We start from the raw sequence: 16221 nt of genomic DNA on the forward strand, positions 1-16221 counted from the left end.
GAAATCTGTTTCCTTATTAAATTTTTCACCCACCCATCATTCACAGAAGATATTACACAATCTTGATAAACATATAAATGAGAACGAAAATCAATTAGAATTTGGCCTCACGCACCTTAAGATAATCCCTTTCATTTTCCTATGATTTTCTCTAAATTTCTGTGGAGGATGAATAACTAAAAATTCAAAACTGGTTACCTCATGCCCAGAGATAATTTGGGTTGTTGTCTTTGAAAAGTGTTTCCCAAATTATATTTCTCCCCTAATATTTTGAAATCTTCTGCCAATAAAGGATTCAAAGTTCTTGGTTGTAATTAGAGTATTTTAAATTGTGGTGTGTGAGGGTTATGAATGATTATTATTCCTTTCTTTTTCTTTTTTTTTTTCCAAAGGTTTGTTTGGGGTTAGTACCAAGAACATCTTACTCTTGGAAAAATTAAAGGACTATGCTAAATGTACAATTCTTTAAACACTTGTCTCATTATATGGTGATCCATGTAATGTGTATTAAAAATGGGAGACATTCAACTTTTGAAAATGTAATTAATCCTTTCAGTTTAATGCCTATGAATGAAATATCCATTGCATCGTTCACCCACCCCAGGCCAGTGGTCCTTTAGTGATGTTTTTTCTTCTTCAGGGTTTTGGTAACTGCTTTTGCCACTGTTTGCTTCTTAAATTACCAGTCACTATAAAATAGTTCATATTCATAGCCTATACATACTAGACTCTGGAAGTAGCCAACATGAAGAGACCTTGAAAAGTAAAGCAAAGAGAATATGTGCATATGTGGTTGTATCACTCCTGAACCCTAGCTTTCAGATATTTCATACTCTGCCTCTCTTTCCTCTCAAATAAGTATTGGTGAACAAAACAGACAAGAATCACAATCAATGAGGAATTGCCAAAATACCCCGGAGGCTAATAAGGTGTTGTCATCATGGAGTAGCCTATTCTGGACCCTGGTCGTTTATAGTTTCACTTTTTAATCACTTAGCTTTTCTATAGATTGCTAAGTAATTATATCTAATATGTGTATCTAAATAGACTTGGCACTTGGCTTCTCTCTGTTAGTATGCAAGCACCTTGAAGGTAGGAACTGTGTCTTCTATTTTCCTTTAAAGTTATTATGGACTTATTAACTTGAATCATAATTATCACTCACTATATATTTTCCCCCAAATTTAAACAGATGATTATTCTTATTCATTTTAAGTATTTATCACTCAAAATGAATAATATATCTTATGAGCACAAAATAGTACATTGAAAGCATAAAATTTTTTTTCTATGAAAGTTAAATTTGAAAAACTATTTAGCAGCATTGGACATTTGATATAACAAAGAAAAAGATGTATTTTAAAGCAGAGGTCATCCAAAAATAATGTTTTTAATGGTTAAAAGAAAACCAAACCTACCAAATATGTTATAACTTGAATGATGTGAACTGTGGTAAATGCCAGCATGCAATATGGCAAAAACGAATCAATCAGTTCAGCTTAGTTCAGCCTCTGCAACTGGCCATCTGGCACAAAATCAACCGAATGTATCCCTGCATATTCATCTTCATTTTCACAAATACTCAAGAGAATGTTATTCTAGGGCAAAATAAAATTAAATCACCATAATTTTTAAGACATCTCTCCTTTCATACCCTCTTGAGAATACTGTGCTTATATGAGAATACTTATTGCTATAGGGTTGTATAATTCTTATTTGAATGTATTCTCTCTTTTCTGAAGGTTGAAGATAAAACATTTAATTATAAAACTTTTCATTTTTCAGAGACTATTCTTTTGGGAGAGAGAAGCTTCTATAAATAGGTCAGTTTACTTTTAGTCAAGTCAATAGTAGATCGAATGACCAAAGCCACTTTCATAGAATTTAATAATTTCATAATTGCACTAATCTTGAATGAAGTTGGCCTAACATATGATTAGTTATTGCTCAACATGATCAAAACAATACAACATTAGTTGATGTTTCAATCCCTATTTACATGAAATCAGAAACTAAAATTTCGTTTGGTCAAACAAAAGTTTTACATAATATTCATATTATTATATAAAATTAGCCAAACACTTCATCAAATCCTAAAGACATAAGGCTAGATGATATGACATTATTTTGTAATAGTTTAGAAATTCTATTAAATTTTTTTTCAAGTGGAAGCAAAAGTATAGTTTATACTTAGACTCCTTGGGTCATTTTGAATTAAAATAGAAGAGTAGACTCATATCCTATTTTTAAGATTAATACTGAATAAAGGACTGAATCAAGTTTATTGTTGATTTTATCCATTTATTTTTGTCCTAGATCTGAGCTACTACATTTTACGCTTTGACTCTTTAAATAAAGTAAATGAATTTTAATTGACACATAGAAACATACTAAAAAAATCAGTGTTTCCCAAATTATGTTTGTAAGTATAACAAGACCTATATAAATCATTTAGTTAAATAGTAATACTTAATTTCCACTCATTATGATTTTGCTAACTAATTTAATTTTGTTAAGTTGCAAATAATAGTTTATTCTGTATTTGAGAAAAGAAGCTTATCAGCAAATAATTTCTAAGCTCAATGTCCTGTTCTAAAATGTTTCTTTTGAGAATTATATACCGATCTACATCAAAGTATGTTTTTTCATTTTCTTATTCTGCAATCTTTTCTGTCTTAAAGTTACATTGCACCTCTAGCAATGTTTCTTGAAACACTTTCAGCCCAGAGCCAGCTTATGGCTTAGGATCATTTCTATAGACTTTGGTTTGCCTTTTTGTGAGTGTGTAGCCTTCACAGATGTTACAGTTTTCTGTTTTGTAAATTGACTCATAGTTTGAAAGCATTCTTTTGTTATTAAACACACGTGAAAAGGGGGACTCTCTCCAGGCAGAATGCACCATCAAATTGAATGGACAAAAACTTGGAACAATCATCAGTATTAAGCATCCGGACGCATCACCTTCAATCTCCTCAAGTTGGAAAATACCATAGTCAGGTTTACTGTGGCTCATCTTTCTGTGGCATCATCGATTTAGAAATGTTTCCAAGTACATGCAAATATAAAATAAAATGAACTTGGCTATAAATGATTTTTGTATTTATTTATCTACCTTGTGAATCACTGTACCCATATTCATGGAATCTTTTTAAGGCTTGGAACTTTTTGTTCACAAATCCTACAGCTTCTAACTTTTGAACATTAAGTTTTTATCCTAGCAAAATCAGCAGCTATTGATGAACAGCTTATATTCGTGTATTTTTATATTTTTTTAAATAACACACACATACATTATCCCACTGGATCCTCATAATAAGTTGCAAAAGAATCTAACTGCCTTCGCCCTCATTTAAAAAGCAAAGAAATAGAGTCACAGAAGTTATGCAGCTTGCACAAGTTTCCCTTCTAGTTAGTGGGGGAGGTAGATTTACAACTAACATATCTAGACCGTTAGAATTTCTGTTGTACCACAATCTTTACCCCTTGTAATAGGCTAACCCCAGAAAAGAGCTTGTCAAACTCCAGTAACCTCGGTTATCCATCCACATGCGTCTTCTGAAAATCTCTGAGCTGGCTACAAAATGAATGAGCTGATGTCACCCAGAGCACCCCTCATTCTGCCACAACAACTGCCTGCCTTTTGTAACTACAATTTTGAAAAAGAAGTTAAACATACAACCTCCTCTCTACAGTCCAGTCACTCCTCAAGATTCCTCAATCTGGCATCAGTCTTTTCAGCACTGTGAACCCGAAAACATACCTTTTCCATGCACATTTATTCCCCCACCAGACGGAGTTCTTCACGATAAAGGACCCCATCCTCTTTTTTTAAAAGAGATTTTGCATTATGTTTTTTATAGTTTATTTTTTTTAAAGTAAAGTTGCAGGATACAAAATTAATGCACAGAAATCTCTGGCATTCCTATATACTAATGATGAAAAATCTGAAAGTGAAATCAAGGAAACACTCCCATTTACCATTGCAACAAAAAGAATAAAATATCTAGGAATAAACCTACCTAAGGAGACAAAAGACCTGTATGCAGAAAATTATAAGACACTGATGAAAGAAATTACAGATGATACAAATAGATGGAGAGATGTACCATGTTCTTGGATTGGAAGAATCAACATTGTGAAAATGACTCTACTACCCAAAGCAATCTACAGATTCAATGCAATCCCTATCAAACTACCACTGGCATTTTTCACAGAACTAGAGCAAAAAATTTCACAATTTGTATGGAAACACAAAAGACCCCGAATAGCCAAAGCAATCTTGAGAACGAAAAATGGAGCTGGAGGAATCAGGCTCCCTGACTTCAGACTATACTACAAAGCTACAGTAATCAAGACAGTATGGTACTGGCACAAAAACAGAAAGATAGATCAATGGAACAGGATAGAAAGCCCAGAGATAAACCCACGGACATACGGTCACCTTATCTTTGATAAAGAAGGCAGGAACGTACAGTGGAGAAAGGACAGTCTCTTCAATAAGTGGTGCTGGGAAAACTGGATAGGGACATGTAAAAGTATGAGATTAGATCACTCCCTAACACCATACACAAAAATAAGCTCAAAATGGATTAAAGACCTAAATGTAAGGCCAGACACTATCAAACTCTTAGAGGAAAACATAGGCAGAACACTCTATGACATAAATCACAGCAAGATCCTTTTTGACCCACCTCCTAGAGAAATGGAAATAAAGACAAAAATAAACACATGGGACCTAATGAAACTTAAAAGCTTTTGCACAGCAAAGGAAACCATAAACAAGACCAAAAGACAACCCTCAGAATGGGAGAAAATATGTGCCAATGAAGCAACTGACAAAGGATTAATCTCCAAAATTTATAAGCAGCTCATGCAGCTCAATAACAAAAAAACAAACAACCCAATCCAAAAATGGGCAGAAGACCTAAATAGACATTTCTCCACAGAAGATATACAGACTGCCAACAAACACATGAAAGGATGCTCAACATCTTTACTCATTAGAGAAATGCAAATGAAAACTACAATGAGATATCATCTCACACCAGTCAGAATGGCCATCATCAAAAAATCTAGAAACAATAAATGCTGGAGAGGGTGTGGAAAAAAGGGAACACTCTTGCACTGCTGGTGGGAATGTGAATTGGTACAGCCACTATGGAGAACGGTATGGAGGTTCCTTAAAAAACTACAAATAGAACTACCATATGACCCAGCAATCCCACTACTGGGCATATACCCTGAGAAAACCATAATTCAAAAAGAAACATGGACCAAAATGTTCATAGCAGCCCTATTTACAATAGCCCAGAGATGGAAACAACCTAAGTGTCCATCATCGGAAGAATGGGTAAAGAAGATGTGGCACATATATACAATGGAATATTACTCAGCCATAAAAAGAAATGAAATTGAGCTATTTGTAATGAGGTGGATGGACCTAGAGTCTGTCATACAGAGTGAAGTAAGTCAGAAAGAGAAAGACAAATACTGTATGCTGACACATATATATGGAATTTAAGAAAAAAAAATGTCATGAAGAACATAGGGGTAAGACAGGAATAAAGACACAGACCTACTAGAGAATGGACTTGAGGATATGGGGAGGGGAAAGGGTAAGCTGTGGCAAAGTGAAAGAGCGGCATGGACATATATACACTACCAAACGTAAGGTAGATAGCTAGTGGGAAGCAGCCGCATAGCACAGGGAGATCAGCTCGGTGCTTTGTGACCGCCTGGAGGGGTGGGATAGGGAGGGTGGGAGGGAGACGCAAAAGGGAGGGGATACGGAAACATATGTATATGTATAACTGATTAAATTTGTTATAAAGCAAAAAATAAAAATAAATAAAAAATTTTAAAAAAATAAAAAAAAGAGATTTAGCATTATGTTTTTTATAGTTTATTCTTTTTAATTTATTTATTTATTTATTTATGGCTGCATTGGGTCTTTGTTGCTGTGCATGGACTTTCTCTAGTTGTGGGGAGTGGAGGCTACTCTTCCTTGTGGTGCACGGGCTTCTCATTGCGGTGGCTTCTCTTGTTGCAGAGCACGGGCTCTAGGCGTGCGGGCTTCAGTAGTTGTGGCTCACGGGCTCTAGAGCGCAGCCTCAGTAGTTGTGGCGCACGGGCTTTGTTGCTCCGCGGCATGTGGGATCTTCCCGGACCAGGGATCGAACCCGTGTCCCCTGCATTGGCAGGAGGATTCTTAACCACTGAGCCACCAGGGAAGCCCCGCCCATCCTCTTAACTGTCATGTTCACCACACTTAGAAGAGTGCCTAACACCTCACACACCTCAAAAAATATGTGTTGAATAAAGGAATGAATCAAAGAATTATAATGAGAGTTAAAAAGCATTGTTTTAAGAAAGGAACAGCCTTTGATTGGTAAGATATCTCAAAAAGCTGTTTGAGGTAAAAAGTGAGAGCTGAAGACATGGATTAGAAAACAGGAGCCCAGCCAGCAAGATCAGAGAACAGCTAAACTGTTTTGTACAAGATGAAGAAGAATTTGGCTTTTGAAAGAGAGTTACTGAAGAACAAATAGAGAAAAGGAGCACATAAGGATGGTTAAGAGAATCACTGAAATGGACAAGTTAGAGACCCCTGGTGGTGGTAGGTTCCATTTGAAGCTGTTCACACTGCTGGGATATAAAACCCTCCACATCTCCCATCCATACTCTCCCACCCATTGTTTAAGTAAAATTTTCCGCACTCACAATTATTATATGTAAGGCTCTTTGAAAACTGTGAAAGGACTTGAGTTCATGTATGGGCCGACCTGATGCAGATAAAGAATAATAGTCACAAGAGCTGGGGAGTCAGTATTCATGAGAGCGAAAGCCTACCAGAAATGTGACAAAATTCTGAGGAGAGCTTTGAATTTCTAGAAAAAAACAGTAATGTGGGCTCAAGCCAATTACACATAGATCTTAAGGAGATAAGACACCAAGAAGACATTCAAATTTTGTAATAAAGAAACCAGGCAATAGGAAAAAGAGAAACTGAATTCATTTATTCATACAAACGTTCATTTATTCACTCTGTTAGTCATCATTAAGCACCAGTATATCTCAGTTGCTAGAAATATAGCTACAAAACAGACATGGCTCACCCCTTATAAAGCTTACAGTGTGGGGGAAATATAGATAAGCTGACAGATGCTATAATAGATGAAAGTATAGAATATTATGGAAGAATGTAGGAGTAGCACCTAAACCTGACTCAAGCCATTAGGAAAGACTTTTAGTGAATAATGTCTAAGCTGAAAACTAAGAGCTCAAGTTGAGTGACTGGTAAGAATATTCCAGGCATAAGAAGCAGCACACATGAAGTCCCAGAAATGAGAGGGAGCCTGGCATATTGAGTCTTTGGAAGTAGTGCTGGAAGGCTGGAATCTAGAGAGAAAGCTCAAGTTGGTGAGAGATGAGATGGGGTGATAAGTAAGGGACAAATCATGAAGGACGTGTAAGCCATGTTAAGAGGCTTGTGCTTTATTCTGAAGGTCATGTGCAGTCACTAAAGAGTTTTAAGTGCAAGTGTAACACGGCTAGATCTTTAAGAAAGATCACTCTGGCCGCAGTGTAGAGATGGGATTGGAGAAGGCAGCCTGGGGGTGGAGAAAAGAGTTGGATTAATTAGTATTCCCAGTGAGAGAATGATGATTGAAGTAGGGAAGGGATCATGAGCATACAGACAACTTGAATGACTTAGAGATATTTAGAGACAACAGTCAGCACTGAGTGACTGACTGAATATGTACATGGGAAGGGAGAGAGAGATCTAGGAGGACACACAGGGTTGGACAACTGCATGCTGCCACTCACTGCTATAAATCACAGGAAAAGAGGCACATTGCGAGGAAAACCTAACAGCTTTTTTTTTTTTTTTTTTTTTCGGTACGCGGGCTTCTCACTGTTGTGGCCTCTCCTGTTGCGGAGCACAGGATCCGGACGTGCAGGCTCAGCGGCCATGGCTCACGGGCCCAGCCACTCCGCGGCATATGGGATCCTCCTGGCTCGGGGCACGAACCCGTGTTCCCTGCATTGGCAGGTGGAGTCTCAACCATTGCGCCACCAGGGAAGCCCAACCTAACAGCTTTTTTGGAGACATGGAGATATTTATATGAGAAACTCAAGTGGATGTCTCCAGAAGATAGTCGGGCACCAAGGGAAGCTCAAGAGAGAACTAGGATATAGATTTGAGATTTGCAGTCCAACAGTCTGGTACTTCAAGACCAAAGAGTGAATGAGATCATCCAGGGAACACGTGACAGTGAGTAGAAGACAAGACCTTAAACTGAACTTTGAGGAAAACCAACTCTTGAGGGAAAGGCAGAGAAAGAGGAGGCTGCAAACCAGTCTGACAGAAGGATCCGAAGGGATCGGGGGAAATCAGGAGAGAAAATTGTCCAAAGATCCAAGGGAAAAGCTTTTTAAGAACGAAGAAGTGATCTACAATACCAAATGCCACCAGGAGATTAATAAGATAAATCCTGAAGGGTATCCACAATTTTTCTATAAAGGCATTTCTGACCTTTCTTAAGGAGTTTCAGAGGCAGGATTAGTGAAACTGGAAACCAATTTGGCACGTTAAGGACTGAAATGAAGACAAAGATGTAAAAATAGCAGGAGTACATAAAACATAAAATATGTTTAACTATGATAAGGACACATAAGCTAGGGGGAATGTGAGGATTTGTAATATATGAGAGGTCTGAGGCTGTCTAAATGCTGATAGGAAGGAACGAGTAGAGAAAGAAGAGGGAAGAGAGAGATGGTCAATAGTACAAAGAATGTCCTATTTAGGCAGGAAAGGACACAAGAACTGGTCTAGGAAAAGAGGAAAGACTTCATATAGCAACAGGGAAAGGGAACAGGAGAGATGAGAGTATTCCTGCCCAGTAACTTCCAGTCTTTCTGTGGAATATTAACCAGGGGTCATCTGATGATGAGAGGGATGACAAATAAGAGAGAAAATGGAAATTCATGGGCTCAAAGTTTTAAAACAATGCTGAAGCTTGAAGTAACATTTGTGGAGAATGAGAGTAAGAACTGGCTCGAGAAAGACAGGAGCACTAGAGAGTAGTGTTGAAAGCACAGGTGAGGTGGAGACCATACATGTGTGTTACTCTACCTAATTCATTTTCTGCAGTCACATTAAAGAGCTTAGGAGTAGGTACCAAAAAGGCAGATGCCTAAATTAATTCAGGGGTGTTATTTGCCATGTGGATGCAATGGAAGAAAAATAGAACCCACACGTTCAGGATTTTGGCAAGAAAAATAAGGTGATGAGTAGTGATGTCTCAGCAGAACCAGACATACAAGCACCTGGCTTAAGGAGAGCAGGAGAGGCTGATGCCAGATACCCCTGATGCCACACACTCTGCTTATTTGGAAACAACTTTAAAATTGCAAGGGCATTCATTTATTTTTGAACAACAACAACAACAACAAAAAACCAATTACCTTCTAGGATACCTTACCTAAATAAACAGCTTCTCTATGGCTACGTAAAATCTACTTCTACATGTTTAGAAAGTAGACAATAAAGAAAATCCAGTTATCAATCTTCTCTTAGCCCACGGAACCAGTCAATCAAATGTACTTCCTTAGGCCTCTAAGAGTACCACCTGCCTAGGACCGTTCAACATGAAATAACAAAACACTGGGCTCTGGCTCTGTTATGCAAACAAAATTGCATTTTACAAACATTTATAGACATCACTAATGATGCCAGCTAACAGTGAAGACCTTGAGGATAATTATAATTGCTGGATTACATAATTCCAATTCTATTTATTCACTAATTGAACAAATGCATTGTGTCTTGTTGCTGGGGATACAAAGATGAAAATCACAGCTCCTTCTCTCAAAGAGTTCACAGAAGAGACAAAAACCAAAAACCCTAATAATTCTAACAAGTGCAATAATGCTCTGAATGAGGTATGAGGAGGACAAAGGAGGATAGCCTGACTCTGTCCCAATAGAATCAAGGAAGGTTTTCACTGTGGCTTAAAATGCACGGTACAGTTAATCTTACTTATTTTTAGTGATGCACATAGATATGGGGACATTACCAGGGTTAGTTGAGATCGTATTCTGAAACTTTTAAAACAGTAAATACTGACAATTCTAGACGCATAGTTCCAATATCACAATATTCTATTTTTATATGTCTATGAAACCATAAATCTATCCCCAGAGCTTAACTCGAAACAGGTTTGTAAAAGCTTAACATCATATTCAAAAATCAGGATTAATCTTTCTCTATTACATTATTGTTTGATTACAGTCCGCCATCTGGTATTTTTGAGTTATAGTTGATCATAGCATTGCTAGGAGCGGCAGAATTCACAGCAGATCTACCCTTGCAGAGCCCTATATTCTAAAATTGCGAGGTGCTGTACACACGAACAATGCAAACGGCGGAACTAAGAACAATTAAATGAGGGGTTTTTCGCAATCTTTATTTGAAAGCTGATGTTCTAATGCTGTAGGTCAAGGAAGGTACTAAATATACAATTCTCTGTCCATTGTTATTCAGTGCTTTTAAGCTCCTCTATAACCAGTTTATTAAAAAGTACAAGGGAGATATGAGATGAGCTGGTAGAGCAAATATTATATTAGAAAACATTTATTAAATACAGCATGTTATCAAGATAGTTGAAAATACATGAAGTCAAATTCTCTCGAGTGCCTAAGAAGTAGCAGAAAATGTGACATTTGATGTAGTACGTTAACTCTTTCATGGTAACATTGAGCTCTTTCTTCAGTCCTTGTGAATTAGTGAATACACCTCATAAAACTGGCTTCATTCTGAGACTTAAATCCTCTCACCCATTAGTAGATTACACTGCTATTTTGACAGTGATTTGTGATTCCTGGAAAATATTTAACTAGCCTGGTCCCTTGAAGATTTCACATTTTCTGTTCCTATAACTAAGCTTCTAACATTGATTTTTTTTTAAAAAAAAGAATGCAGTTGTATAAATTTGTACACAAATACATTCATAATCTTCAACCCGAGCTGGGTTCTCAACCCTTCCTGGTAATAGTTCCATCTGTGTAATCAACTTTCTTGACCATTTGTCATAATAGCTATTTTTTATTATATATAATTGACATACAATAAATTATACACATTTAAAGTGTACAATTTCAAAACTTTTGACATATGTAAACACACGTGAAACCATCAAGACAATCAAGATAATGGACATGTTCAGCACCTTCAGAGCTCTCCTGTGCCTCTTGGTAATCTCCCTCTCCTTTCCCCTTCATCCCCAGGGCAACCACTGACCTGATTTACTTCATTATAAATTACATTTTCAAATTTTATAAAAAGAGACTCATACAGTATATATACTTTTACGTCTGACTTCTGTCACTCTACATAACTATCATGAAATTCAATTTTGCTGTCTGTGTATCAATGGCTCATTCTTTTTTATTGCTGAAGAGTATTTCATTTGTGAACAAACCACAATTTATTTATCTCTTAACCTATTGATGGACATCTGAATTATCTTCATTCTCAGCTATTGCAAATATAGCTGCTATGAATATTCATGTGCAAGTCTTTGTATAGACATATGCTTTCATTCTTTTGCATAAATACCTAGGAGTGGAATGTCTTGATCATATGGTAAGTGTATATTTAGCTTTTTAAGAAACTGTCAAACTGTTTTCCAAAGTAGTTGTATCATTTCAAATTCCCACCAACTTTCTTTTGATTAGTGTTAGCATAGTATAGCTTTTTCTATCATTATTTTTAACCTATTTGTGTCTATATATTTAAAGTGGGATTTTTGTAGACAACATATAGTTGGGTCTTCCTTTTTTATCCATTCTGAGAATCTCTGCCTTTTAGTTGAGAGTGCTTAAACAATTTACATCTGATGTGTTTATTGATAGGGTTCTGTTAAAATCTGCCATCTTGCTATAGGTTTTATATCTGTATCACCTGTTCTTTGTTCATTTTTGCTCTTTTTCTGCATTATTTTGGATTAATACAGTATTTTTTCTGATTATACTTGTTTCCCTTTGTTGGTTTATTAGCTTATTAGCTATAACTCATTGTGTGTGTGTGTGCATGTGTACGTGTGTAGCAATTGCTTTTGGTTTATAGTATATATAGTTAACTAATGACAGTCTGCCTTCAATTAATATTATAAAACTTCACATATGGTATAAGAAACTTAGGAAAATATAGTACTTGCATTTCTGCCCTCACAACTATTGCGTTATTATTTCAAACATTAGACTCCTAAATATGTTATAAGCCTAACACTATTTTGTCTTACTTTTGCTTTCAATAGTCAATTATCTTTAAACATTTATATTAATTCACATATTTCCCATTTTTGGTGCTCTTCATTCATCTGTGTAAATCCAGATTTCCCTGTGGTATGATCTGTCTTCAAACTGAAGAACTTATAACATTTCTTGTCATGCAGGTCTGCTGATTATTAATGCTTTCAGCTTTTGTTTGCCTAAAAAGGGTTTATTTCACCTTAATTCTGAAAGATATTTTCAGTGATCGTTTTTCTTTCTTTCAATATTTTAAATATTCTGCTCTCCTGATCTGCAGTGGAATGATCCGCTGGATTGTTTCCAGTGAGAAGTCTGTTGCCATTCTTACCTTTGTTCCTCTGTTCTTAATATGTCCTTTTTCTCTGAGTCCTTAAAGATTTTTCTTTAACACTGGTTTTAAGGAATTTAATTATAATGTGCTTTGATGAAGTTTTCTCCAAGTGTCATGCTTGGGTTTATATTTTTCCTCAAAGTTTGGAATTCCTGAAGAGAGGGTCAGAAAAACATTTGAAGAAATAATGGCTGAAATTTTTCAATTTCACATATATTAGGCATCTTTATATTGTTCTACTACTCATATACGATTTATTTTTCAGTCATTTTTCTTTCTGTGTATCATCTTGGATAGTTTATTTTGCTTTGTCTTCAAGTTCATTACTCTTTTCTTCTACAGGTTCTAACCTGTTATTAATAACTTCCAGTATATTTTTCATTTCAGACAGTATTTTTTTTTAGCTCTAGAAGTCCAATTTGAGTCTTTTTAAATATCTTTTGTGTCTCCACCTACCATATTCAATCCTTCCCCTACCTTCGTGAACATACAGAATATAGTTAGAATAACTGTTTTAATGTCTTTGTCTAGTGAACTTCTCAGCTCCATTAGGTTGTCAATTTCCAGTTACCACTCTTCACTTTGTATCTTCAGTATCTCCCTCTATCCTCCCTATTTTTGTTTGGCTATTTTTTCTCACATCTAGCTCCTCTTCTTTAAATGATGTTAATTCTCCAGAGTTATGTCTTTAGTCATCTTTTCTTCTAGCCCTATAGAATCCTCTTGACTCCATTAGTTTTCTCACGCTGCTGTAACAGTACACCACAGATCGTATGGCTTAATCAACAGGAATTTATTTTCTCACAGTTCTAGAGACTTGAAGTTCAAGATCAAAGTAGGGTTGATTTCTGGTGAGATGTTGCTTCCTGGCTTGTAGACAGCTGCCTTCTCACTGTGTCCTCACATGGCCTTCCCTCTGCTCATGCACTCCTGGTATCTCTTCTTATTCTTATAAGGACACCAGTCCTATGGGATTAGGGCTCCATCTCTATGACATCATTTAACCTAATTACCCCCTTAAAGCCCTATCTCCAAGTACAGTCACATTAGAGATTAGGGCTTCAACATGTGATTTTTGCAGGAACATGTTTCATTCCATAACACTGACTTACTTCATCTTATCCATTACTTCAACTGCTGACTGCTACCAAATTCAAGTCTCTTCCCCAGCGTCTCTCCTGAGTACCAATACACCTGCCTAAATCCCTACAGGACATTCCTATTTGGATATTATACCTTCACTCTACTCACTGTGTTCAAATTAAACCTCATTGTCTACCCCCTCCACATCAGGTTTCCTGAGTTCACTTTCAGTAAATAACACCACCTTTCATCCAATCCATCTACTAGAAAATGTGGAAGTCACTCTTTAACTTCATGCCTCTCATCTGCCCATTTCATCCAACTCTCTGCCAAGTCTTGTCAAGTTTTTCTCCTTAATATCCTTGAATTATGCTTCTTTCTCTTTATGTCCACTGCCATCACCTTAGTTCAAAAACTTATACAATCTGGTTAGGTTGCAATATATTTTTCCCCAGGCTCACATCTTTCTAGCCATGTTCCACTCTACTGTCATGATAATACCTTTAAAAGACAAACCTGAAAACATTATCTGCATGTTAACACTCTTCAAAGATTTTAGACTAACATTGATGCCAGGATAAACACAAAGCCCTGCACATGACCTATAAGGCTCTTTCATAACCTAGTTACCACATACCTGTCTAGCTTTTCTCTGCACCTCCTCTCTTTCCAAACTCTCTAACACCTCTATCTTATACTCTGTAAAAAATTATTTGTAATTTGTCATATGCAGCTTGTTATAGTAAATCTTCATGATGTGTCCATGTTACTCTCTCTGGAGTGTTCTTCTCTTGGCTAATTGCTTTGTTTCTCAAAACTCGATACAGAGGTATTATTGCTTCCCAATAAATAATTACTGAACTGGACTTCATTCTTCCTAGTCTGGACTAGGTGTCCCCTTACAATCTTCCATGGCATTCCCCTATCATATCTCTGATGATATTTAGCATTTACTTGCCTGGTCCTCTATTAAACATAGCCTTCTGGAGAAGACATATTATATCCTTTATTTCTATAACCAGCACCAAGTACAGCAGCAGTTACAAAACAAAATTTGATGAAGGAATACCTTAATAAACAGAGGGATGTAATTGATTTCATTGGGCCATAGACTCTTTCCATAGAACTACAAGAGGTCTAAAACACATTTTTATCTATTGTAAACAAATATGTATTTTACATTTCTATATTAGAAAAATAGCTACATTAGAAAGTGTATTGCTAAAAGAATATCACTCAAGCTTTACTCAGCCAGAGATAATACAGAACAACTTTACTCTCATGCTGGGAATGTCTTTATTTTTTCATCTTAAACTTTAGGTTAGAGAGTTATTTGCAAGGATAGTTATAAAGACATTCATATTTACTCAATGCAGTTTGACATAACAGTCAAGCATTTAAAAGGCTAATCATCCAGGTTTCATTTCCAAGTCAGCTCATTACTTGATACCCACTCTTCAAGTAATACTGTTCTTTCTAAGGCCTCAAGCACCCTTAGAATCTTAACTCCAGTTTAAGATTTCACTGTCACTCCATCCCAACTCAGTGATACTTTTCCTACCACTTTTCTTTTTTAAATCAAGTGAGTTTTCTTTCCAAAATGCTGCCCAGATCCTTTCCAGACTCAACAGCTTCTTCTCTCCTCTTGCACAGCTTTCCAGATATTCACAGCCAACATGGGCATTTCTTTACCCATCTGCGCTGTCCTTGTCTTCAGACTCTTCACTCTTTTTGAATTCCTTCCTCAAGCTATTCCACTGCTTCACATTACCTGCCAACCCCAAGCGTAAAGTTGCTCCACGCCAGGTAAAACATCACTGTTACATAGGATGCCTGGTACAGGAGTTCTCAATGGGACAGAACACTGACATTCTGAAACCTAAGTAATGCTATGAATAGTCCTGCCCACGGAAACTCTCAATCTCTCCTCGAATGTTTCAGGGGGACATTTTCAATACACATTTCAATGTGAATGTGTGAGTCATAGTGAATGTCAGTGCCGACATTAATTATACCTAAATCCTCCCAAGTCAGCCCTACAATGATAAGTCAGAATCACCTAGACACTTATGTTACCTGTGGCATATCCAGCTTTGCAGCCTTCCTTTACCCCCGCAGCTAGGACAAGTTCCATTGTTCAGTCTGTCCCTGGTCTCTGAGACCAAACCAAACTTTCAGTTTCAAAAGGTAGTAGCTTTGTTATTTCTCTGTTCTGGACCCTGGGTCCCAGTTCTGATGTTTGATTTTATGGTTGGATACTAGAACTCTGTCTGACTTATAGCTTGTGATGGTTAACGTTATGAGTCAATTTGACTGAGCCATGGGAGGCCCAGATACTTGGTTAAACATTATTTCCAGGTATGTCTGTTTCTAGACAGTGTTTCTCTCCATCAAAATGGATACTCCCCCAGCCCTGCAACTCTGCCACGACCTAACTCTTTGTCTGCCCCTTCTGGTCTATAATGAATGGAGAATGTAATTTGGGAGCCAAT

Source organism: Mesoplodon bidens, assembly GCF_964165515.1.
Source record: "Mesoplodon bidens genome assembly, chromosome: 16".
NCBI lineage: Eukaryota > Metazoa > Chordata > Mammalia > Artiodactyla > Ziphiidae > Mesoplodon > Mesoplodon bidens.